General features: G+C 46.5%; 1 protein-coding gene across 5 annotated transcripts in view; it reads right to left on the reverse strand.

Annotated features, from left to right (window-relative positions):
• The window catches only part of ADAD1 (adenosine deaminase domain containing 1), a 2,301,686-nt gene that overhangs the window by 1,904,089 nt on the left and 369,982 nt on the right, over positions 1-27,615 (reverse strand). The window lies entirely within an intron of this gene.

Here is a 27,615-nt window from a genome sequence, read left to right on the forward strand (position 1 = left end):
CCCTCATGGAAGGATGTTCCGGAGCACAGCTGCGCCGAAACAAGCCCTGCTCCAGGAAAGAATATCTCATTTGTAATGGGAGATAAAAGTATGCAAAGAGGACCAAGTAGCAGTCGAACAAATATAGTCAATAGGGACCCTGGACCAAAAGGCTGCAGATGTAGACACTGATCTGGTAGAATGCGTCCAGACAAGGCCAGATAGAGACAAACCTTTGGAACGATAAGCCGTAGAAATACGTCTGGAAATCCAATGAGCAAGAGTGATCTTAGACTCTCCTAGCTGTGGCTTAGAAAAGGACACAAAGTTGATCCCGCTGTCTAAAACTTTTGGTTCTATGCAAATAAAATCACAGCTGTCTGTGAACATCAAGTAAATGTAATTTGTATCCCCCTTTGTTCTGATAATTCGGGAAGAAAACTAGCAAATTGTTTACATGTTACAATATGTAATAATGCTAAAGATGATATTATTTAGATAGTCTAGGTAGTTTAATCCTTTTTAATCTAGTTTTAGGTTTCAATGTTTTAGTTCTTTTTCCCTGGTCTTTCTTATTATTTTCTTGGTTTTTAGAAGTTGTAATGATGTTTAATATAATGTATTTTAGTTTTAGCTTGAAATTTTTCAGTCGCCTTCTTTTTTGTAATCAAGATGCATTTGTTGAAGTGCTACAAGTCTGTAACCTGTTATTTGTACTCATTATAAATCTCTTATGTCCATATGTGGAGCTTTTCTCCCCGGGCCTCTGCTGAAAATGGAAATATATCCAGTCAGACTAGCCCGGTTAACAAATGTAAAATAAATAAAATAAAATAAAAATTAATCACCTGGTTAATATTAGCTTCAGAAGCCACCTTTGGTAAGAAAGATGGGATGGTATGAAGAGTCACTCTGTCCTTATGGAAGAGAAGGTAAGGGGGTTTAATAGACAATATCTGCAACTCAGAAACCCTCTTGGCTGAAGTAACAGCCACCAACAAGGTAGTCTTCCATGATAAAATCTGTAAATTGGCAGTGGCAGCTGGTTCAAAAGGCGGATTAACTAGGGCGTGTAAAACTAGAGTTAGATTCCAAGGAGGCATGGGGTCCTTGATATGTGGCCTAAGAAGGAATGTACCCTTTAAAAAGGTCTTGCATAGCTTGGAAGATGCCAAAGGAGGCCAAATTCTCCCCCACATTGAAATCTGAAATTGCTGCCAATTGAACTTTAATCGTAGAAAAAACTTGTGCTGTTGTGAAAAATATGAGCTAGAAAATCTAAAATGGCAGGAAAAGGAGTTGTAAATGGATCCATGTTGTGCTGAAAAGCCCAGACAGAAATGTTTCCACTTACTGGAATAAAATCTTCCTATCAGAAGATTTATAAGCTGCAACCAAGATCTTTCTAATAGATGGAGAGACTGGGAGTCCTGGCCATCAAGGAAACTGAAACAGCCAAGCAGGGAGCTTCAGGCTGACTAAATCCGGGTGAGGAACCCCTAATGGGTGTGTGAGAATATCCAGAACCGGACCCAGAGTCCAGGGAGGACACATTAGATGAGACCAAAGAGTGGAGGATCAAACTTGGAGATGCCAGGAGGGGGCAATGAGGATGACTGTGCTCTACAACCATTGTGCTTTCTGAAGAAACTTGGAGATCAGAGGAAGAGGAAATAAGCATAAAGTCGACTTGAGGGCTAAGCATGGACCAGAGCATCTCTTGGTGACTCCCCCAGAGGGGGGATCAGAGCAAAAGCTCGCTGCACTTCGCACTGAAAGGAGAGGTGAAAATATTGCAGCAAGGAAGACCCCATTTTTGAAAGATCATGTCCACTACTGAAGGATTCAGAGACCACTTGTGCGGCATCAGAATACGTCTGCTGAGCCTGTCTGCTAGAACGTTGGACTTTCCCAGAATATGCATTGCCACCAGAAACCGGTTGGAAGAGATCACCCACTCCCACAATCTCATGGTCTCGCGGCAAAGGGGATGAGATCTGGTCCCCCCCCCCCCCGTTTATGTACCAGACTATGGACGTGTTGTCTGTCTGGATGGCAACAGTCCCAGTAGGAAGAAAGGCCTGAAGGGCTTGCAATGCCAGAAGCACCACCCTCATCTCCAGGACAAGGATATGCAGATTGGTCTCCAAGGTGGACCACGTACCTTAGACCATCCATTCCATACAATGCCCCCCACCCCACCCGAAAAGGGAGCCATCCGTGGTCACCGTGATCAAGGGGGAAGGAAGAACAAATGGGAGACGCGTAATAAGGTCTGGGGAATGCAGCCACCACCGAGAGTCTCAACAAACTCAGGATAGTCGGACTGGATATGATAAAGGAAGTTCAAGAAGGAACCACTACATTGCTAAGGTCCACTGAAGAATCCTCATGTGTAGGTGTGCAGTTGGTAGAAGGGTTATCATGGCTGCCATGGACCCCAACACCTGAAGAACCATACCTGCTAGGCGAGATGGGTCTGAAGGACAGATTTCACATGCTGCTGGAGCAAAAGAAATCTGTCTGGAGGTAGAAACTCCCTGCCATTTATCATATCTAACCGAGCACGTAGAAAGTCCAACACCTGAAAAGGTTACAAGTTCCATCTGGTTAGGTTGATTGTAATGCCCAAGGGAGGAGCTATTAGAAAGAGGTGATCCCTGGCTTGAAGCAGTAACTGCCTGGAGGGTGTGGAGAGGGGTTAATTGTTCAGGTAGGGGAAGACCTGAAACTCCTGCAGCCGCAGGTGAGCTGCCACTACAGCCATCACTTTGGTAAACACCCGGGGGGGCAGTGATGAGTCCAAAGGGGAGCACTCTGAATTAAAAGTGACTGGCTCTCAGCCAGAAGCAAAGGAACCGTCTGCAGCATCTGTTCATTTTGACGTGATAATACACATCCTGAAGGTCCACGGAGCACATTCAGGGGTTGATCAGCAAAAGGGAAGAATGGATTGTAGGGTGACCATCTGAAAAATTTTCTTGGTAACGGACAGGTTCAAGGTTGGATGATCCAGAGTGGGTCTGAAGTCCTTCATTTGCTTTGGCACCAAAAAAACCCGAAATAAATGCCTGAACCAGAATGGTCTGGGGGAATGGGCTGGGATGTCCCGTTTTTTGAGCAGCCTGGTGACTTCTACGGCTACCGTCTCCCTTTGACTGGGTGGAATGTCCAGAATGTTTCTCTTCGGAGAGGGAGGATGAAGAAACAGGATGGAATAACATCTGGATATGATCTAGAGCACCCAACAATCTTCATGGACTCAGGCTGCTAGGTGGAGACAGCGGCGCCACTGACTGCCTCCAGAGTACAGCAGTCTGGCAAATCCCTCAGGATTGCCAAAAGGGTCTGTCCGAGAATGAATCTTGAGACCCCTGTTTCCCTGGACCCCTTCTGCAACGAGGGCGGTCATTTCCCCCTCTGCCCCTGGGGGAACACTGACCCTGAATGCCCTGGGAAGAGCCCTGAGACTTCCGGAACCACAACGTCTTGACCCCATGCAGATTCTAAAAATAGGAACGATGTGAAGTAGAGAAGCAGATTCCGATGATAGATTAGGTCTTCCTGTCTGTCACTCTGGGTAAGAGTGTCAAGAACAGTAGGGTCAAACAAAGTGGACCCGTCAAAGGGAACATTCGTGAACAACACCTTGAAGGGTTCCAAAAAAGCACAAAGCTGGAGCCAGGCATGCCGCCTAATGGCAACGTCCGTCCTGACCACCCTAGAAGCACCCTCAATCACATGAGAAAGAAGCATCATGGGTGCGTTTGAAAGAGCAGTTAGGCACAATCCAAGGAAGAAAGTGTTAAAGCCTTCGAAGGAGCTGAGAGAAACCTCTCCACCACCCCAAAAGCCAAAGGTGAGCCTCCCCCAGAAGGCAGCACAGCCAGAGATGAAACTGTTAGCGTCGGAGCCTACCAGACAGTCACCCCTTGAGCTGAGGGGAGTCAGAGCAGAGCTTCCCTGCGCCGAAGCCCCAAGACGAAGGAATAGCTCCGAAAGTCTTGTGGCCGACTCCAAAGCTACAGCTCAGAGAATCAGTCCGGTCCAAAGACATCGGAGCCAAACAGCTCAAGCTGTCGGCATCGAGGTACAAGACACCATCAGTGCTGACACCTCAACACTGGGGAACCTCGGACCCAAGGACTCCGAAGCTGAAGGTCAGATCGGAGAAGAAGAAATCGGGAGGAAACCAGATTGTGTGCTCATGGCTCCAGAGGGGGACAGAGCAGGCAAGACCCCCAGCTGAGTCTGGGCCCGAAGAAACTTCATCATTCTGTCCACCTCGACTTCAGACAGGCTCCAAGTGGACTGGACAGAAGAAACTACCCACCCCAGCCTAGAATGGCACCAAGGGAAGGCAGAGGCAGGAGACTTGGCTTGGGAATTCTCCAGCTCTAAAGAGATACTGGGTGACTGAAGCCGAGGAGAACCCTGGACTAACTTGGGCCTAAACTGGGCGGGAGGCTCGGCAGAGGAAGGCCAGTCAGAAGATTGCTTCCTATGCCAATCTTGCTTCACTGTGCCTGACCCAGTCTCCTTTGCCAGACTTCTTGGCAAGAATTTGAGTCCCAGAAGCAGAGGGAAGCAGAAGCCTCAGAGGAAGGGGCCAACAGACCATTTAGGATCAGTTTCTTCCACCTGTCGATCAGAGCGCAAGGGTTAAAGCCCGCACAAATCAAGCAAGAGGAATCAAGATGTGGAATCCCCACGCACACCACAGTGTGTGGGCATCAGATGGAGGGATCTTATGTCCACACTGTACATTTCTTGAACCCTGGCTTAGGAGCGTCAGTCATGTGCACAAGAAAGCACCCACACAAGCACTCCACAAAAAAAAAAAAAAAAAAGGAGAGGAGAGAAGAGAAAACGAGAGATAAAAACGGCGAGCTATGCCGTTCAAAACGAGAGGCAAACAAGATCTGAGGGGAGGAGGGAGACCATGGCATTGTGTGTAGGGGAGGAGCTCAGATTTCGGCTCCAATGCTGGAGTATATGGCTGAGTTGGATCAGAGTCCCATAGACTGAAGACAAATGAAAAACGATAACTGCAAATCAACTTTGTTAAGCATACTTCTAACAAAGGTGCTTATAAAGTCAGTCCTGCTCTAGTCTTGCACTAGAGTATAAACAGTAGCCATCACAGAACAGCAATGGAAATCTCAAACAGCTTTAATACACTTCAGGCTAATGCAGTTTTTTTTATGCGTGGTAGTGCAAAGTGTGCTACAGTTTTTATAGTGGTTACAAATTCAGATGCATTTTGGTTCTTGCCACTTTGAGGCAGAAGTAAAATGTGTTACTGCTTTCAAAGCTATAAAACACTTCACACTCCTGCAGTTCCTTTTCCCCACTGTGACTTGGAGTACAGTGGAGCAGTTAAAGACACATCTAGTACAAAAACTTGTGTGACAGCACTTCAAACCAGGAAATGGACAAAGTACGATATGTCTTTAAAATGCTGAGAGGGCTGATGTGGAGGCCAAATTTTTAACAGGAAAAGGAAAAGAAATGTATGTGGTTTAATAGTGAAGTCATGACAACGGTGATTGAAACGGTAAACAAAGCTGTGAAAAAGTGAACCAAATAACGAACCATCAAGAAAATTAGTGAGACAAACAATATAACAAAGTTAGGGTTTCATATTTAAGATCTATGACAGAAGGGAAAACATAAATTATATACTTGCCATAACATTCCATCTCTGTTGTCCATTTTCATTCAACTGTTCGATTCAGATCCAAACCTTGGATCCGACTCAGCTGTTACTATAGCTTGTGGCCACCAAAAAGCTTTCAGGCTCCTTCCTTACCCATACTGCACCAATCCTCAAAATCCCTCAGATCTTCTTTGCTATCTTATAGGAAGTATAGAGAAATACAATAAAAAGTTTTAACAAACTAATTAATTTCTGGAGCTCAATAAAAAGGACAGTGGTATATTTACAATCTCTTGATCTTCTCAGACATCATCTGTGAGGAAAGTTGGTGGGCGGGAAGTTGAGGAAGAATGAAAATGAACAACACAGATAGAACGTTATGGTAGGTACATAAAGTACAGTTTTGTACCTACCATAAATGTAGATGTTCGAGGATCCACATTGCTGCAGTCATAACCTGTGGGTAGTCCGCTGTCCTCGGTCGGCCCGAATACCAAAGTGTTAGGCTGGCGTCGGTCATAGTCGCTCTGATCTGACGTCAGTACGCAGTGGTACTAAAGCGCATGACCGACGCCATATCCTCAGTCTTTCTTGCCCCAGATGTCAGAAGGCCCAAAAAAAAAGGAGGCCATAGCCAAAAATAGAAAATACCCAACCACCAATTACAGACAAAATAATTACCCCAAAAGCAACACAGCAACCCTAAACTACAGACGGGAAGGAGGGAGGGTAAACTGGACTGCAGCAATGTGGATCCTCGAACATCTACATTTATGGTAGGTACAAAACTGTACTATGTTCTTCGTCTCACATTGCTGCAGTCATAACCTGTGGGTAGAATCCCAAAGCAAAGGTAAGGGAGGTTGGCAAAATCAAAAGGCACTAGGAGCTGCTAGCATGCCCTGTAAAACTGCAGTGGCAAACCCAGCCCTAGACTTGGAATAAAGAGGGAGATGGTAATGTTTAGTAAAAGTGTGCACTGAACTCCAAGTAGCTGCCTCCAAAATATCCTTAGTAGCTACTCCCTCAAAAGCAGTAGAAGTGGCAGTAGCCCTAGTGGAATGAGGTCTAATCCCAGCCGGAACCTCCTTTCCATGATGAGAATAACAAAAAGCAATACAATGGCTAGTCCACTTAGAAATAGTTTGCTTTGAAACAGGTTTTCCTTGTGAACCCAAGGCAAAAGAAATGAATAACTGTTGAGACTGCCTGAACCCTTTAGTTCTGCCCAAATAATAACGTAACTGCCTGTGAACATCCAAAGTGTGCAAAATTTTTTCCCCTTTATTTTGGGGATCAGCATAAAAAGTAGGCAAATGAATAGATTGGTTCAAGGCCACATCAGAAACAACTTTAGGCATAAAAGAAGGGTTAGTACGCAAGGATACCCTATCCTTATGAAATATTAGGAAGGGCTCCACTGCCATTAGAGCCTGTAATTCAGATACCCTCCTAGCAGACGTAATGGCCAACAAAAAAGCAGTCTTCCAAGACAAAAACTTCAACTCAGATGTAGCTGCAGGTTCAAAAGGAGGTAAAGTCAGTTTTCCAACACAAAATTGAGATCCCAGGAAGGAGTAGGAGCTCTACGTGGGGGTCTTATGTTCTTTGCCCTCTAAGAAATTGCTTAAACAAAGGGTGAGAAAATAATGGTGGATCACAGTCATAGTGAGCAGAAATGGCTGCAGCATGAACTTTCACGGTGGAGAAAGACAAACCCTTGTCTAGTAAGTCTGTAAGGTACTGTAGTGTAACACTCAAATTAGGGCGTGAAACATCAAAGCTCTTTGCTGTGCTCCAAAGAAAAAATCTCCTCCATTTATCAGCATAAACTTTCCTTGTACTAGGCCGCCTGGCTTCCAAAATGACATTTAAAACTTGTTGAGGAAGCTGTGACCCCCCAGGGTCTAAAACAGAATATGCCAGGCTGTCAGATGCAGGGACTGTATCCTGACATTGAGGAAATGATTGCTTTCTTGAGACAAAAGGTTTGGAATTGTTGGCAAAGGCCAAGGAGGCTCCCGAACTAAACTCCTCAGCAAGGGGTACCAGTGCTGACGTGGCCAATCTGGAGCTATAAGGATCATGCAAGGCTTGTCCTGTCTGGCCTTCAAGAGCACCTTGGGAAGGAGAGGCAGAGGAGGAAAGGCATAGACGTGAAGGTTGTTCCGACTGAAAGATAGAGCATCCACTTTCCAAGCTTCTGGGTGAAACATCTTTGTGCAATATTTTGGCAGTTGGAAATTTTGTGGGGACGCGAACAGATCTATGTCTGGAGTTCCCCAAGCCACTGTCAACTGTTGAAATACATGAGGATCCAATTTCCACTCGTGGGGGTCCACCAGTTGCCTGCTCAAAACATCTGCTAAGGAGTTCTGTGCTCCTGGCAGAAACCTTGCTTGAAGAGTGAGGTGCAAACTCAGAGCAGTCTCCCACAAAATCATAGCTTGTCTGCAAAGAGGGTACGAATGGGTTCCCCCCTGCTTGTTGATGTAGCACATGACTGTTGTGTTGTCTGTTTGAATCAACACCTGTCCTGGTTGAAGTAGATCCTTGAAAGCCATCAGAGCAAATTGGACTGCTAACATCTCCTTCATGTTGATATGCAAATGCTGTAGTCTGGGAGGCCACGTGTCTTGAACCCATCTCCCATTGAAATGTGCTCCCCAAGCCATGTCCGAGGCATCTGTCGTTAGGATCTGACTTGCCTCTGGTCGGGTCACAGAGAGTCCCTTGTTTAGGTGACATTCCTGAGCCCACCACAAAAACTCCCTTTGGATGCAAGGTATTATCTGAATGACAGTGTGGAGTCCATACGCTTTTGAGATACCATTGTAGCTTCCTCATATGTAGTTTGGCATTGGGAAGTAACAGAATACAAGATGCCATGAACCCCAAGGCTTGAAGGACTGTCCTTGCAGTCAGCCTGGACAGAAGGGATGATTGCTGAAAGTATAGGGGAAAGATTTCTTTGTTTGTCCGGGGTCAGAATAGCCATCTGAGAGGCTGTATTCAGTCTCACACCCAGAAAGCACATGTCCTGAGAGGGTACTAGACTGGACTTTGTTTCGTTCACAGAATACCCTAGGCACCTTAACACTGCCATTACATTAGATGCTGAAGTAACGTGACTTTGTCTTGAGCAAGAATCAGGCAATCGTCCAGATAAGGATAAATTTGTATTCCTCTTAGTCTTAAGAAGGCTATCATAGGAGCCAGGACCTTTGTGAATACCCTGGGCGCAGTAGATAAGCCAAAGGGCAATGCAGAGAACTGATAATGAAAAGTACCAGCCCGAAAACGCAGGAACCTCCTGCACCTGGGCCTGAAAGGAATGTGCAGATAAGCCTCTTTGAGATCCAGAGTTACCATCCAGTGATCTTTGCCTAGCAGAGGCAGAAGTTGCTGTAAAGTTAACATCTTGAATTTTGGGATGTCTAGGTATGTGTTGAGAATAGACAAATCCAGAATTGGCCTCCAAGTGTTCCCCTTCTTTGGCACAAGGAACAGGCGAGAATAAAATCCTAGGCCTACTTCTGACGGAGGTACCACCTGAATAGCCCCCATTTTTAAAAGTAAAGAAATCTGTTTGTGAGCCTCCAGCCTTTGCTGAGGAGGTACGTCCGGCATGCCTTTGAAAGGAGGCAAGGTGTGAAAATAAAACTTGTAGCCCCGATCTATAATGTCTAACACCCATTTGTCCTGGGTGACCAAAAGCCAATTTTGCTTGAACAGTGCCAACTTTCCTCCTAGAGGAGCTGCCAGACAGGAGGAATCTGGCAGCTGGAGATACAGGTCATTGGGTCTGTTTACGAAAGGCTGACCCCTGCCCTCACCAGAAGATTGTGCAGGAGAACTCCACGTCCTAGGTCTGAAAGAACCCTGAGCATGAGCTCTGCCCCTACCATGTCTAGATCTGCCCTTGGACTGGTAATCGGAAGAAGGATATGCCCATCCTTTTGCAGGCCAATTTCTGCTAAACTTAGGGGGCTGCACTTGTAAAAATTCCTTAACTGTCTGCATGGACTTAGCTTTGTCTTCCATTTTCTTCAAAACTGACTCCACAGGAGAACCAAAAAGAACTTCAGATTGGAGGGGAGCATCTAAAATTCGAGCTTTAACATGCTCTGACAAATTCTGTTCCTTAAGCCAGGCGTGCCTACGAATAACTGAACCAGTGGCAGCCACCCTGGAAGAAGCCTGAAGAGCATCAAAGCCACACTGCAAGGAATGCTTACCTACCTGATCAGAGGCATGAACTAAATCCTGCAATTCCTTACACTCTATACCCTCAGCTAAAGCATCTACCTTAGATTTCAACTGACTTAACAGAAAATTCTGGTACTTCAGCATATGAAACTGGCAATTCAAAGCCCTCATAGCTAGTGTGGAGGAGGTATACACTTTTTTACCCCACCTATCCAAAGCTCTAGAATCTTTATCCAGAGGAACTGGATTCTTCACTACAGAAGCCCTGACACCCTTAGGTCCCTGGCTAATAGTTTCTGGGTCAGCTCTAGGACTCTTATATAAATATTTATGAGCCTCTGGAACTCTGTAATACCTGTCTGGCTTGACAGGGGCCGGAGGTAAAGAATCAGGATTAAGGGAAGCCTCAGAAAAAACATCCTGAACAACATCCAAAACAGGGGGAATGGCCAAGAGCCTATGCTGTGGTAAAAACAAAAATTCCCTAAGCCTCTTACGAGAATTGGAGAAATCCTGACCATCCCACTTAAAATGCTCCCTCATTGAATGCAGGGTTTCAGAAAAAGAAAAATCCTCTGTAGGAGAAGCAGAAGGACAGGAGTCCTCTGCATCCGAATCAGAATAGGGAGGAAAATCCTGAATGTCCTCAGCTGAAGACTCAGAGTAATCTGAGGAATGCTCCAAACCCTCCACCTCTGTCTCTACCCTAGGCCTCTTATCTGGAGGGGGCATATAACCTCTGATTAAAGTAATCAAATCCTCTGCCATTTTCAGCATATGTTTTTTAGGAACAGAGCCTGCAGAACTAGGGCTGACGCCTGTGCCAGAAAGACCAGGCCTAGCTTTAGAAGGTGCTTTAGTGACAAAAGTAGAAGGCCTAACAACCTTATGTAAAGAAGGGACTACAGAAACTTGAGAGGCCCCCTCGGCCTGACCTGACTCCTGAGAGGCCAATTCCTGCAATATTAAAGGCTCCCCCTGAGACTCAGCTGAAACCTCGGCTGGATCCACAGATTCCACCGTAGTTTCCAAAGAACCGGCGTCCGCAACGGACGACTCATCCTGCTTAGACTTTAACGATTTCTCTTTTCGCTTCTTAGCGGTAGCGGGCGTCGGAGGATCCGATGGCATGTTGTAGTTGCACCGCTTACCAAAAACAAGTCTAGCACAATCTAACCTGCGTTTAATGGTGCGCTTATTAAATCTAGCGCAAAAGCGACACTCGACTACGTCGTGCTCAGGCCTCAAGCAAGGAATACAGAGAGAGTGGTAGTCCCTATGAGGTATCTGTTTCCCACAAGAAATACAATTAACTTTTTCTGACATCCGGATTTAACTGAGGCAAGAAAAGACAAAAATGTTCCCCAACGGGGTACTTAGCCCAACTTGGTCTTCGGTCTGAAACTCAGAATACGAAAATTTCAGGACGCCGAACGGCACTTGCAAATGCTGCTTCTGCTTCGGACCATGCGGCAAGAAAGACTGAGGATATGACGTTGGTCATGCGCTTTAGTACCACTGCGTACTGACGTCAGATCAGAGCGACTATGACCGACGCCAGCCTAACACTTTGGTATTCGGGCCGACCGAGGACAGCGGACTACCCACAGGTTATGACTGCAGCAATGTGAGACGAAGAACATCTTCTTTATTTCATGTTTTCAATTTTCATTCTATCCTCACCTGTTGGGACAGAGTCTCCAGCTACCTAATTTCCCAGGTGGACTCAAAGGATATTCCTCAGCACACTTGAGCGAAAGGCTGCTCTTCCCCTTGAGACCAGATCTACTTTGCAATGAGTAAAGTATGAGGATAAGTCCAGGCTGCAGCCACACACACATCATCCATGGAAGCCCTAGACAGAAACGCTAAAGAAGTTGGCATGGATTCTAGCTTTATGGGCTCTTATTTTGCTAAAGTGAGACCCAATTTGTTGTAGACAAATGATATACAGTCTATAAGCCATCTGGCTAGCGTTACCTTTGCAACTGGTTTGCCCAATTTAGAATCTGTAAAGGACACAAATAATTGAGCTGTCTTTCTAAATTCTTTTGTTCTGTGTATATAAAAACACAATCTGTGGGCGTCCAATAAATGCAACATATATTCACCTTTGTTTGCAAATTTATAAAAGAAAACTGGCAGATTGATAAACTGGTTAATATTGGATTCTGACACCACATTAGGAAGGAAAGAAGCCTAGCTATGTTATGCAACTCTATCCTTATGAAAAAGGAAGTAGGGAGGTTTTGAGGACAAAGCTTGAAGTTGTGAAATTTTCCTAGCCAAGGTAATAGCCAATAGAAAGACAGCTTTCCAGGTCAGGAATTTAAGATCAAATTTTGCCGCTGGCTCAAAGCGAGAATGATTTATGGCCTGCAGTATCAAATTTAAATTCCATAGTCTTTGTATGGAGGTCGCAGAAGGGTGTCCTCTCAAAAAGGCTTTACAAAGCTTAGATGAAACCAGGGAATAAGTCTCAAATCCAATATGAAAATTACAGATGGCTGCTAACTGATCTCTAATTGCTGAGGAACTAGCTCCCTCATTAAAAACTGTTGGGGTCAATGTGTTTCTGTTGTGCCCAAAAAACAAGAAGTTATGTACTCACCATAACTTTCAATGTATGTAGTCCATCTCGCCTCACATACTTACCCCATGGGTTCGAGCCGAATATCGGCTCCGACTCGGCCAGACTTTTCTAGCTCAAAGTCTTCTATTGGCTGGGCTAAGCTGGTATCCCATGCTACATTGCTCCATATCCCAAGATCTAGTTTGCTGCGAACACCACACTCATACCTCATGCATAACGACACCCAAGTAAAGAAGAATAAACTAAAGGTGAAGGGAGCTCTGAAACCCAGACCTAACCTCCAGATCCTCCAGGAAGGGGGAAGGTGGGAGGGTAAGTAAGAATGTGAAGCGAGATGGACTACATACACTGAACGTTATGGTGAGTACATAACTTCTTGATATTATGTAGTCCAATCTCACCTACATTCTTACCCGTGGGACAGCGTCCCCAGCACCTAAATCCTGGGAGGCTCAGAGGAAGATACTCCTGAGTACTGTGGAACCAAAGGAAGACCTGCCCCTAGATACCATGTCCAGCTTGTAATGAGTAACAAAGGTGTGAGGAGATGCCCAGGCAGCTGCTGCACAAATATCCATAGACAATCTGAACTGACAGGCTGTAGATGTAGATATAGCCAGAGTAGAGTGAGCCTTGACTGGAAACGGTAGGTCTTTACCTCCTGAGGAATAAATGAAAGCGATGCAATTTGATATAGGGTGATTTTGGAGACAGAAGACCCAATGCCGTTTTCCGAAAAGGAAACAAACAGCTGATCAGATTTTCGGAGATCTTTGGTTCTGTGCAGATAAAAACGTAACTGTCTGTGTACATCCAACTGATGAAATTTAAATTCTGCCTTGTTTGAAAATTGGGGAAAGAACACTGGCAACTCAATAGATTGATTAAGATTAGATATGGACGCCACTTTAGGAAGAAAGGAAGGGTTTGGTCTAAGAGAAACCCTGTCCTTATCAAAGGTCAAGTATGGGGGTTTGATAGAGAGAGCTTGAATCTCTGAGACACGTCTGGCTGATGTGATGGCTACTAAAAAGGCAGTCTTCCAGGTCAAGAATTTTAAGTCACAACTAGCTGCAGGCTCAAAGGGTGGCGAAGTAAGAGCTTGCAGAACAAAATTTAAATCCCAGGGCATGATCGGTTCTGAGACAGGAGGATGGAGTAACAGAGTGCCCTTCAGGAAAGCCTTACAGAGTCTGTGAGCCATCAAACTAGGCTCATTAGCAACATGAAAGTTAGAAATCGCTGCCAGTTGGACTTTAATGGTAGCGGACGCTGAGCCCTGATGAAAAAGCATAGACAAAAACTCCAAGACGGAAGCAATTGGAGCTGTGTAAGGGTCAATCCCTTGGGCATGAGCCCAAATAGAAAACCTCTTCCATTTGCTGGAATAAATATTCCTAGTAGAGGGCTTATGAGAGGAAGATAAAATATGAACTACCTCAGGTGAAAAGTGATGAAGCCTAACTAACGATGGAAGTGGAGTAGCCAGGCTGTCAATCGGAGGGTCCGCAGAGAGGGATGGAGCTGCCCTGACATGTGTGTCAGTAAGTCTGGTTGTGGGTCCAGAATCCAAGGTGTGTCCACAATGTAGGGATGGAGAAAGGGGAATCAAACTTGACGAGGCCAGAGTGGAGTAATCAGAATCATTCTGCTTCCCAAGGATTGCGCTTTCTGAATCACTTTTGACAGCAAGGGAAACGGAGGGAAAGCATATAGCAGACCAAAGGGCCAATCGTGGACTAGAGCGTCCCTGGGTGACTCCCCCTGTGGGGGGATCAACCTGAAGTAGCTGCTGCATTTGGCATTGAGGGGGCTGGCAAAAAGGTCACAGCAAGGCTGACCCCATCTGCTGAAGATCCGTTCTGCAATTAGACGGTTCAGGGACCACTTGTAAGGCATCAGAATAGCTCTGCTTAGTCTGTCTGCTATCACACTGGACTTCCCTGGAATGTGTGCTGCCACCAGAAACCTTTGGAAAGATACTGCCCACTGCCACATTCGCATGGCCTCTCTGCACAGGGGGTATGACCTGGTTCCTCCCTGCTTGTTCAGATACCACACCACTGACATATTGTCTGAGTGGATTGCAATAGTCCCGAAAGGTAAAAAGCTCTGAAGTGCCTGCAATGCAAGTAGTACCGCTCTCATCTCTAGGACGTTGATATGCAGATGTATCTCGTGCTCTTGCCACGTGCCTTGGACTGTCCTGGCGAGATAATGACCCCCACCTCATCTGGGAGGCGTCCGTGGTCACCGTGGCAACCGGGGGCAGTGGAACGCATGGTTCTCCCCTGTCCAGATTGTTGGTGCAAAGCCACCAACTGAGATCCTGTTTGCATCTGTCAGTGAGCAAAATAGGGTGGGAAAGTGGAAGTCTCTGGAGAGACCACTGAGCAAAGAGGAGCCATTGAAGGAGCCTCATGTGTAATCTTGCTAGAGGGACTAACATAACTGTTGCTGCCATAGTCCCCAGGAGTTGGAGAACCCATCTTGCCTTCGCTCTTTTCAGGGGGAGCAGGGCGTGCACCTGCTGCTGTAAGACTCCTTTCCTGTGGTAGAAAGGCTCGCATTTGAATGGTGTCTAGCTCTGCACCTATAAAAATGACACGCTGCAAGGGCAACATGGCAGATTTTTCCCATTTCAGTGTTATGCCCAACTGTTGACAGAGAGTGATGGTAGTATCCCTGGTTTGGATTAGTAGATGCCTGGTGGTGGCGGTGATGAGCCAGTCGTCCAGATACGGAAATACTTGGAATCCTTGACGTCTCAAGTGAGCTGTCACCACTGCCATACACTTGGTGAACACCCTGGGGGCTGTGGAGAGACCAAAGGGCAGGACTCAAAACTGAAAATGACTGGCTCCCAGCCGGAAGCGTAGGTGACTCCTGGATGCCCTGTCCATTTTGATATGGTAGTAAGCATCCTAGACGTCGATGGAGCACATCCATACTTCTTTTCCCAACAATGGGAGAATTGACTGTAATGTGACCATACGGAACTTGGACGTTTGTACATGGTTGTTCAGTTGGCTGAGATCTAATATGGGTATCAGGTCCCCTGTTCTTTTTGGCACCAAAAAGAATCTTGAGCAATTCCCTAATCCGATCAGGTCTGAGGGGACATGCTGGATGGTTCCTTTTTCTAGCAGCTTTGAAACCTCTGAAGCCACGTGATCCCTTTGACTGGGTGAAACGTCCGGGATTTTTCTGACTGGAGGGGGGATCTGATGAAAAAGGGATGGCATAACCTCCGGAAATTATTCGTAATACCCATTGGTCCTGGGTGATGCTTTGCCAAGCTTCCGGGTAAAACGATATTCGACCCCCCGACTGGCTCTGGAAACACAGTCGGGCCTCCCATCAGGAGCGATGGTAGGGAAAGCCGCGAAAGGAATCTCTGCCTCCCGAATTGCGGGGGCCCCCTCTGCCTCTAGGCGGCGTCTCCCTGAATAACCTCCCCCTCCTCTGCCTCTGGAGGGGGTCTCACCTTGTGCACTGGGAAAAAACCTCTGTGATTTTTTGAACCACATCTTCCCACCTCTCTGGGCCTTGGGGTAAGGCCTAGAGGGAAGGGAAAAATGGACCCCTACAGCAGACAAGAGTTTTTCACTCCTGCTCACACCTGGTGAGGGTGTCTTTCACCTTGGTTCCGAACAAAGAAGAACCATCAAAGGGGACGTCAGTGAATGAAGACTTGAAGACCTCCGCGAAATGACAAAGGCGCATCCAGGCTTGCCTCCTAAGGGCAACTCCAGAGCTTGCTGCCCTACTCGCTCCCTCGGCTGCATGTGAGATAAGCCGCATGGAGGAGTTAACGATGGAATTGAGGGTAGACATCTGGGCGTTAACCGTCTGGGCCAACGCCTCAGGAACGTTACCCGTGAGAGCATCTCCTAGCTCCTTGAGGAAATCTCTCTGGAGCTGAGTAAAGTGAGATAAGTAGTTCAGCGACCGTAAAGTAAAGGTTGCTGACAAAAGGGTATGCTTCCCGTACCGGTCAATGGTCCTAGACTCCTTGTTAGGAGGATGGACGGAGGAAGAAGTCTCGGCTAATTCCTTCTGGGTGGCCACCACCATCATGGCATCCACAGGGACTCCTTTGGACAAAAATTCCTTACCCGGGGGAGCAGACAGAAATTTATTGGGTCTCCTGGGTACGGGTTCCACAGAATCAGGGTTCTCCCACACCCTCCGACAAATTAAATCCAGGAGCTCGAAGGGTGGGGACACCCAGGAGGCTGAGGGCTGAGCACCAAAGGCTTTCAGGAAAACAGACTCCTCCTCAGAGGGGGCTTTGGACGGCCAGTCACCTCTTTGTTTCAATATCTCCAGGATGTCGGAGAAAAACATCCTCAGAGGATGACTTGGGGGACCCCTCCGATTCCTCGAGGTCAGTATCTGAGGTGAGAGACTCATCCTGGGAGTCTATGTGCTTCCTCTTGCACGTTTTCTTTGTAGGGGGCTCCTCAGGCAAACACTCTGAGGGGCCCTCAGAAACTTGGGGACCACTCGTGGGGGTATCCCTAGGCCTTGGGGTTCCGCTGTCTATAGATAGGTGGAGATCAGAGACCCGCACCGGAGTGGTAGGGGACAGAATGACCAACCCACATGATGCAGCTGACGATCTGGCCAGCGCACTCCGCATGACCTCAAAGTCTGGCCCTCCCAAATCCGAGGACCGACCAGCCTTCGAGGCCACGACAGGAGTTGGAGTTCCCCGAGCTGAGGCAGCGAGCGAGAGACTAGGAACCGAGAGGTGTCCAGAGGTGTCCCCCTTGGGCCCGACTGAAGAATCCCGAGTCCCGAATCTCGTGGACGGCGCCGACGAGGTAAGAGCGGACGTCGGCACCGATAAGCCCTGAGGGGCCATCGGAACCGATCTAGGAACATCACATGGAGTGGAGCATTCCGGCTCCGAAGACAGAGATGCGCTTGGAGGAGGAATAATCGAAGAAGGTATCAGGACAGGCTCCGAAGCAGAGAACAATTTAGCCAAAACCAGTGACTGAAGGAGTCTCTGCACCACCCTACCAACATCCACATCTGAAAGTGTCCTGGAGGATTTGGAGGACAGGGAGGGAGATCGAGATCTCCTCTCAGGTGACACTTGTCTAGTACTGGGTGATCGGCTCAGAAGAGGTTCCAATATAACTGGAGCCGACGCCGGTTCCATCAACACCGACACTTCCTGCGGCCCAGAGGACAGTGGAGCTAGTTTGATTACTTTTTCCGGTGGCTCCGAGGAGACTGAAGGAGCTGGAGATCTCTTTTTTGATTTTGTGGATTTTGATTTTGAGCTGGAAGCAGAATCCATGGCCTCTTTGAACAAGGGTTTCAAGAGTCCCTTCAGAATTAACTTATTCTTTCTTTCTTAAAGCACCCTGGGACTAAAAGCATGGCAGAAGCTGCAGGATTCCTGCAGGTGGATTGCTCCCAGACAATAGACACATACCAAATGTCCATCGGTGATGGACATTTTATAACCACACTTAGAGCATTTTTTAAAACCCGAAGGCTTGTGCTCCTTGGAATCTTTAGACATCCTGATAAAGAATCACAATTACCAATACAAGGATCACGTCACTGACTGACTGACTGGAAAAAACAACTACAGTCACAAAATACACCACACTAAGCACAGGAACAAAATTACCACAAACCAACTGCACAAACAATCCTCAGAAGGGACACACGCTAAGGCGACTAGGGCTAAAACCTCTAAATTAAATGGTTTTAGACCAGCACTAGCACACACAACAAGGGAGACAGACACTAAAACCTCTAATTTAAACGGTTTTAGACAGAAAAAAAAAAAAAAAAAAAAAACAAATACAGGGACAAGCAAGGGGACAGACTAGGTCCTCTAACTGAAATGGGCCTAGCCCGTTGGAACAGCTAGTGGGATACCACAAAAAACAATCACACTACAGATTATGCACAAAAAACACCAAACTAGAAATAGCTATTAAAATAGCTTTTTGTTTGTAACAAATTCTCTCAAGAAGAAGAAGAAGAATGGTACTTAGACACAGCCAAGAGCGAGACCATGTCCGAGCTACACAAGCGGCAAATGAGATCTGGGGATATGGAGCAATGCAGCATGGGATACCAGCTTAGCCCAGCCAATAGAAGACTTCAAGCTGGGAATGTTTGGCAGAGTTGGAGCCAATATTCGGCTCCAAACCCACGGGTAAAAATGTAGGCGAGATTGGACTACATAAACATTTTCCATTTACTTCTGTAAAATTTTCTTGTAGAACCCTTATAGGAAGACAAAAGAATGTGACAGACCGGGGTAGAGAGCATTGGTTGTCTGGCTATTAATGGAGTTGGTGAAACCAAGCTGTAAGCTTTATGTGAGAAATCTGGGTGAATCATGCCTGTCACATGAAACAGGAGATCTGAATTGGATACAAAATCTAAAGTGGGTAAAGTAAATGAGGCCATAGTAAGGGGAACCAAAGCTGTTCAGGCCAGTAAAGTGCAATGAGGATGACTGCTCTTCAACCTGGCAGCTTTCTGCAGAAATCTGGGGATCAAGGGAGTCGGGGGATAAGCACAGAGGAGACTGAGGGCCAATCATGGGGCAGAGCTTCCCTCGTTGACTCCCCCGATGGGAAGATCAGGGTAAAGAAGCTGCTGCAATTTTTGTTTAGGGGAGAAGCAAAAAGACTGCAGCAAGGCTGGCCTCAATGATGGAAAATCATTTCTGTCACGTTCATGTTGAGAGACCACTCGAGGTAGTAGAATGGACCTACTCAATTTGCCTACTATCACAGTGGACTTCCTAGAATGTGGACTGCTATCAGAAAGCAGTTGGATGAGATTGCCCATTGCCATATTCTGATGGCTTCTCGACACAAAGGATAAGACCTAGTTCCTTCTTGTTTGTTGATGTACCCAAACTAACGACACTGTCTGTTTGAATCACAAATGTACCAAAAGGGAGAGAGAGTCTTGGAAGTTCTGCAATGTTAAGAACGCTACTCTCATTTCCAGGACACTTATGTGCATGTTGTCCTCTTTGGGGGACCAAGTACCTTGGACTGTCTTCCTAGGAAGTGCCTCCTCCCACCCAATATGCATCCGTGATCACTATGGAATTTGGATGAGGGAGAATTAAAGAACGGCCTTGTAGAATCTGATCAAATCCACCACCAAAGGGATTTCTTGCATACCTGAGTGATTCTTATTTGGGCTGACATTTGATAAAGAATCAACCACTGTGTTGCTAGCAGTTACTGAAGAATTCTCATATAAAATCTTGCTAAGGGAACTAAAATACTGGCAACTGATATTAACCCAAGGCTGGAAGAATCAAGCGGGCTGAAATTTTGGTATTGTGAACTACTTTCCTGACCTGGAATCTGATAATTTGCACTCCTGATAGAGGAAGAGAAGCTGTCACTGATGATATGTTGAACACCGCCCCTATGAATTCCTGTGTTTGGGGACATCCATAAATTTCAACAATTCTCAGTTACAACCAAACCAGATAAGAACAAGTCTTCAGTACCCAATATCTAGCTTTTACTAGTTGATTCCTGACAGTCTAAGTATGGACATACTTAGAATCATTGCAGTCTCAAGTGAGATTCTACCACTGCCATGCACTTGGTAGACACCCTGGGGCTGAGGTGAGGCCAAAGGGCAATTCTCTAAACTAATAATGACTAGCTCCCAGCCTGAAGCTGTTCTTTTTTTATGATTCATTTTTTATGAGATAGTACACATCCTGATTGTCCACTGAGCACATCCAATCATCCTTGCCCAAAAAGGGCAGAATAAACTGAACCGTGACCATTCGAAACTGTGTGTGTCGAACTGAGTTGTTCAAGCCTCTAAAATCCAAAACTGGTCTTCAGTCCCATTTTGTTTTACACTAAAAAAAAATCTTGAGTAAGTTCTGAATTCTATCTAGTAAGGTGGGACCTCTTGGAAGACCCCTTTGTTCTAGTAGCTTTCATATTTCTAGTGCTGCTGCTTTACTCTGACTGTGTGGAATATTGGGAATTAAGCATGTAGGTGAAGGAGGTAGAGAAAAGGGAATTATACAACCTCTGAAAATAATCCTCAGTACCCATGTAACTTTTGTTAAATATAGCCAGGCTCTCTGGTGCAGGGAAAGACTTTCAGAAGTGCTGATAGTGTCCATCACAGAACAAACCTCTGAACCCTTGGCTTTGCGGACCTCCTCTGCCACGTGGAAAGCATCACCCATTTGAGTTCCCCCTCTGCTCCTGTGGAAGCTATCTCCAAGTGGATCTCCGAAAATACCCTAGGATTTTCTGAATCACAGCTTTCAGCCACCTTGTTGATTCCTAGAAAAGGATCTTTGAGGAGTCCAGAAATGTATGCCCACTACAGACAGGGTCTTTCCATCTTTCTCACACCTGGAGTGTGTCCTTCATTTTTGGGCCAAACAACAAGCTGGGTGCATTGACGAACAAAGACTTGAAGAGCTCTGCAAAATCACACAAGCACATCCATGCATGCCTCCTGATGAAAATGCCTGAACCCGCCACTCATGAAGCATCTTCAGCTGCATGCGAGATGAGCCTTATGGACAAATTTGAAATAGATTGAAAGCTAGCTAGCTATGAAGCCACAGAAGACTGACCCCTCAACAGTAGTGGTACCAGCAAGGGATTTTGAAAGTTCTTTAATCAAGTCCCTTTGCATTCTCAAAGTGTGTCCAATAGTTCAGAGAGAAAAGGGCAAAGTCCACTGAAACATATACACACTTTTTAAATCTGTCCAGTGCCCTAGACTCCCCGTTAAGAGATGGACAGAGGAACTCTGCCCAGGAAATTGCTTCTTGGTGGCCGCCACCACAACCATAGCATCTACAGGCACCCCTTTACTCCAGAATTCACTACCTACCAGCAGAGCCAAAATCTGGTCTGGTCTCTCTGGGACTGTCTCAACCAAGTCAAGTTCCTTCCACGCCCGCCTAGATATTAAGTCAATGAGCTCATTGGCAGACAGAGTAAAAAGGAGTTAGACGGACCAGCTCCAAAGGTCTTCAGAAATACTGACTCCTCCGGGGAAGGAATGTTGGGGGATCAGCCACCTCTCTGTTTAAGGATCTCAAGAATGTCTCCAAATGAGACGTCTTATGGAGGTGATCATGGGGACTCTTCCCTTTCATCAAAATCCAAAATCCAAAATCCATATCCTTTGTGATGGACTCCTCAAGCAAGTCCAATTGTCTCCTTTTTCATTTCCTCTTCCTAGGGGCTTCCTTGGTGGAATGCTCCAGTGACGTATTGGAAGAGACAAGATTCTTAGCATAATGGTTAAGTTGCTTACCTTTAAGCCACAAGCTGCAGGGTTTGATTCTCACATGGAGTAATTGGCTAGGCTTAAAATGGCCCACAAAAGCAGTCAGCTTAGTACTAATCTATAAACATATTTGACCCAGGTAAGATCATTTAGAGACATATGTTTCTTTGTTCCCAGAGACTCCCTAGACTCTGGAATAGACTGTCCATACATGTCAAGCAGACCACCTCTTCAAAAAGAACCTTGACGATTGGATGGGATAAAGGAAATTCACCCCGGGATCACAGCAGTCGCCCTGCTAGACAGGGGTCCAGGGAAGTAAAGAGTGTGGGAAGAGATAGCCAGGGAATTGTTATGGCTAGGCTTTAGGCCCTAGGGCTGACAGCCTAGTACCAACCTATGACAGTGAAACCCTGCTAGGTGGTCTAAAGACTTTGGGCTGGCTGTCCCTGTGGCATAGAATGTTGTGGCCTGAGGTACACAGATATCTGGGATCTGGAAGGAATATCTGAGGGAGTAGGATCCATCTACTCTGCCAGAGCAGAGAAAACCCTCTTCACCATCTCATAGGCAGAGCACTCTTGGGAAAAGGAAAAGAACAGAGCCAAGGAGCTGGGCTTCTGCCCCATTGAATCCCTCCACCCCAAAGGCAATCTGCCCGAGGCAGAAGTCTGAGCCAAGCTGTCCAATGTCGAAGCTCCAAGGATCAGAGACTGCTCCAAAAACGTGAGTCAACTCCAACACCTTAGACCAGACAGGATCACTTTGGCCCCAAACGTCATCCGGTTCCGAAGAAGTCAGAACCGGTGCACTCAGTGATGTTTTCAGATGCGAAGATAAAACCAACTTTGGATCTGAACCAGATGAATCTGGAAGACTCTGATCCAGGGGCTCTGAAATGAAGGGTCAGATCAGAAGAGGAGTTATCGGTGGAGTGACAGAAGGACGAACTTCCTGACATTTAGGAGTAGGAGCCAGGATAACTCCCATCTGAATCTGTACCATGCAAAATCTCATCATCCTGTCCACATCGGCTTCAGACTTCGGGAAGACCAAGAAGTTGCCAAGGAGTGGGTTTAGAATGTCAGAGTTCCAGAAATGGAACGCTGGATGGTACTAGGTCTACAGTTGGAGAGCACCTAGTCCTAGGTAAAGATATTGGATCCAAGGTGCTCGGAGCCAAAGAAGTGGATGTTGAATCCGGTACCAAAACTGTCTGGGAAGTCTTTGGATCAGAGTTCTGTTTTTTCTTGGACAACTCCAAAGAAGAAAGAGTTGAAGATCCTGACGGCTTGGGAGATGTTAAAATAGTCTCCTTAGTTTTGGATTTGGAAGGTTGAACTCCAGAAATAGTCTCAGAAAAGGGTGTTGGAAGCAACCCTTTCAGAATGAGTTTATTTTTACAGTCAGCAATAGCCCTAGGATTAAAGTTTTGGCATATGCTGCAATAAACTTTCAGATGATCAGGGCCTTGACAGTATACGCATAGGGAATGCGCATCCGACAAAGGCATCTTGTGCCCACATTTTTCATATTTCTTGAACTCCAAAGGGCCGTTTTCTGACATTCTGACTACAGGGTTGCCACACTCCATTTTTTTCTGGACCATCAGGAAATCAAATCGATTCTCTAGTAGTCCATAAAACTGTTTCAAAAAAGGAAACTATTGGAATTTGATAAATTGGCTGATTTACTACGCTTTTTTTTATAGAAAAACATAGTAAATCGGCTGAAAGCAGGCATCAGGAATGAAAAAAGAGGGTGTTCCCACAGCGTGATGTCACAGTGACATCATAAAATGGGTGGAACATAGATGGGAGAGAAGGCAGGAATGGGCAGATGCAAGGGGTGTGGCTGTACTATGGTTTTAGCCACAATGAAACGTGGCAACCCTATTTGACTATCATAAAAAGAATTCATTCAAAGGACAAAAGAAGAAAGGAAACTTTTTTTTTTTTTTTTTTAATATCAAGGTGTAGCCAAAATAGTAGGGCAAGAAAAAAAAGGGAGAAAAATACCAGTTACGGTAATAAGAATTGCAATTATTGTAATAGAAAAGGGGAGTAAATATACAAATATATGAGATTTATGAAAAAGATTTAAAGAAACTCATCTCTGAACACTCGAGAGCTGAAATGTCTTATTCGCAAAGCAGCAAACGAGATCTGGGGGATGTTAGGGGTTGGTGCATTATGGGCAAGGGAGGAGCCAAGTCAGATCAGAGGTTTGGATCTGAACCCAAAAGCTGAGGGCAGAATAAAAACTGACATTAAATCAAACATTAAGGGGACAGAAAGAAGGAAGCAGTTCCCAGAGGTGAGAAAGTAGGAAGGCGAAGGCTTAAAGAAACAGGAAATCAAAGTATGCTCTCAGTCTTTCATGTAAACTTTTATACATGGGGGGAATGAATGAAAAAAAGAAGTCATGTACTCACCATAACGTTCCATCTGAGTAGGTAACTTCATTTGTCAGCAACCTGTGGATATTGGATCTGACCCGGATCTGAGCTGGCAGCTTTGCAAGCTAGAGATCATAGCTCCAAGCTCCTCCTTCTAACCCATAATACCCTGCTACCTCCCTCCAGTCCTCAGATTGAGTTTGCCCAATCAGACAGTACCAAAACAAGCAAAACCTGAACATCCTAACCTGATACCTACCAGGAGTGAATCACTTAATTATTCAGGTAACGAACTACAGGTTAGGGGGACGGAGGGGGAGTCGGTTGCTGACAAATGAAGTTACCTACTCAGATGGAACATTATGGTGAGTACATAACTTCTTTATCTGAAGTAGTTAACTTCATTTGATCAGCAACCTGTGGGACAGAGTCCCCAGCTACCAAAAACCTTGGGAGGTCCTCAAGGAAGAATATTCCGGAGCACTGCAGAGCCAAAGGATGCCCCCCCTTTGGATATCAGATCTAATTTACAATGAGAAATAAGGTATGAGAGGTAGTCCACGTAGCCGCAGAACAAATGTCATCCAAGGGTACCCTTGACCAAAAGGCAGCAGAGGTAGCCATAGAACAGGTAGAATGAGCATGAACCCCCACAGGCTCTGGCCGACCAGAAATTTTGTAAGCGAGTAAAATGCAGTGAGATATCCACCTAGCTAGAGTCACCTTCGTTACTGGTTTACCCAAGGATGGCTTAGCAAAGGAAACAAAGAGCTGCTCCGACTTACGAGAGGCAGCTGTTCTGTGCAAATAAAAGCGCAACTGTCTATGCACATCTAATGAATGGAATCTGTACTCTCCTTTGTTCTGGTAGTTAGGGAAGAAAACAGGCAGATTAATGGATTGGTTGATGTTAGCCTTGGAAGCCACTTTAGGTAAAAAAGAAAGATTAGTCCTGAGGGATACTCTGTCCTTATGGAAGACAAGATACATAGGTTTAGTACAAAGGGCTTGAAGCTCCGATACCCTTCTAGCTGAGGTAATAGCAATCAAGAAGGCAGTTTTCTAAGACAAATACTTTAAGTCAACTGAAGCTGCAGGCTCAAAGGGGGGGCCAGTAAGAGCCTGGAGGACTAAGGTTAGATCCCACGGAGGAACCGCATTCTTGACAGGAGGTCTTAAAAGAAAGGTGCCCTTCAAGAAGGTCTTACAGATCTTAGAGAAAGATAAAGGACCAAGATTGTTTCCGATGTGGAAGTGGAAATGGCCGCCATTTGAACCTTCACAGTTGAAGAACTGGCCCCCTGATGAAAAATGTGGGATAAGAACTCAAGTACTGTGAATTGGAGCCGTAAAGGGGTCCAAATTCCTTTGCCCGGCCCAGATAGAAAAACGTTTCCATTTACTGTTGTAGACTTTCCTGGTAGAAGGCTTATGTGCCGCCACCAGGATGGATTTAACTGCGGACGAGATGCCGGGAGTCCTAGCCACTAACGGAACTGGATCAACCAATCGGAAAGCTTGAGGTAGTCCAGGTTTGGAGTTTTCAATCCCGAAGGATGAGAAATCAATCAGGAATGGGATCCAAGACCGAAGGAGGAGCTATGACATGAGACCACAGGTAAGGGAACCACGTTTGACGGGGCCAGAATGGGGCTATGAGGATAACCTTGCTCCCCAACCGACGAGCTTTCTGCAAGAATTTTATCATTAACGGGAGAGGAGGATAAGCATAAAGAAGACCGGATGGCCAAGCATGAACTAGAGCGTCTCTGGGGGTCTACCCCGGTGGAGGGATTAGAGCGAAAAACTCGCTGCACTTTGCGCTCAAAGCAGATGCGAACAGATCGCAGCAAGGTTGACCCATTTGATGAAGATCTGTTTCGCTACCAAGGGGTTCAGAGACCACTCGTAAGGTGAGAGGATAGTTCGACTCAGCTTGTCCGCTAAAAGGTTGGACCAACCCAGGATGTGCATTGCTAGCAGAAAACAGTCGGTCGATATCGCCCACCCCCAAACTCTCATGGCCTCTCGGCAAAGGGGGTAAGACCTGGTTCCCCCTTGCTTGTTGATGTACCAGACCACTGACATGTTGTCTGTCTGAATTGCAATAGTCCCTAGAGGAAGAAGGGCATAGAGAGCTTGCAACGCTAGAAGCACTGCCCTCATCTCCAGAACACGGATATGCAGAACGGTCTCTTGGAGTCCACGTGCATTGGACGGTTCTGCCCATGCAATGCCCCCCCCCTCACCCTAGGCGAGAAGCACCCGTGGTCACCATGGCTTGGTGTAGAGGCATCAAAAAGGGCCGCCCTTCCCGAAGCTCTCGGGAATGGAGCCACCAAAGCAGAGATTCCCTGCAAACCCTGCTGAGGGGTATCGGGGAGTACAACGGATGTCGAAGGATGGACCACTGAACCTGCAAGGCCCATTGAAGAACCCTCATATTCAAGCGGGCTAGGGGTGAAAGGTTGATAGCCGCTGCCATAGACCCTAGAGCCCTCAGGACTAATTCCCCTGGTGGGGCCGGAGACTGTAGAAGGGCTAAGACATGGAGATTTAGGTTGCGGTGTCTGTCCGACGTCAAGAAGGCCTTGGACTGAAGCGTGTCTATTCTGGCCCCTACGAAGTCCAGGACCTGAGCAGGCTGAATGGACGATTTGTTGTAATTTATAGTGATCCCCAATTGGTGGGCCAAATGCATGAAATAATCCCTGGCCGAGCATAGTAGATGCTTGGTGGGAGCGGCGAGGAGCCAGTCGTCCAAGTAAGGAAAGACCTGTATTCCCTGAAGCCTCAGGTGGGCCGCTATAACTGCCATGACCTTGGTGAACACCCTGGGGGCTGTGGTGAGGCCGAAAGGGAGGACCCTGAACTGATAATGACTGGCCCCCAACTGAAAGCGGAGAAACCTCCTGGATCACCTGTACATTAGAATGTGATAGTACGCATCCTTGAGGTCTACGGAGCACATCCAGTTGTTCTCCTGCAGAAGGGGGAGAATAGACTGAATGGTGACCATCTGGAATTTCTCCTTGGCAACAGACAGGTTCAATACAGACAAGTCGAGAATTGGCCTTAAGTCCCCCGTCTTTTTTGGCACCAAAAAGAACCTGGAGTAATTGCCTGATCCGGACTGACCTGGGGGGACGCGCTGGACGGTTCTTTTTCTTAGCAGCTCTTTTATCTCTAAAGCTGCCGCCTCCCTCCGATTGGGTGGGACATCGAGGAGGTGCATCAACTGAGGGGGAGGGTTCACGAAGGAAACAGTGTAACCTCTGGATATTATTCGAAGCACCCAGTGATCTGTCGTGATGGACTCCCAATGTGCTAGGTGTTCGGAGAAACGCTCCCCTACTGCCTCCAGAGAGGAGTAGTTGGGCAACCCCTCAGGGTTGCTGCGTGGGTCGGTTGGAAAAGGGTTCCCTCGACCCGAAATTCTTCGCCCCCCCTCTGCCTCTGGGCCGGCATCCGCCTTGTCCTCCCCCTGCCTCT

This window comes from Protopterus annectens, chromosome 2.part0 (assembly GCF_019279795.1).
Source record: "Protopterus annectens isolate FY-2018-M chromosome 2.part0, PAN1.0, whole genome shotgun sequence".
In the NCBI taxonomy this organism is placed as follows: Eukaryota; Metazoa; Chordata; order Ceratodontiformes; family Protopteridae; genus Protopterus; species Protopterus annectens.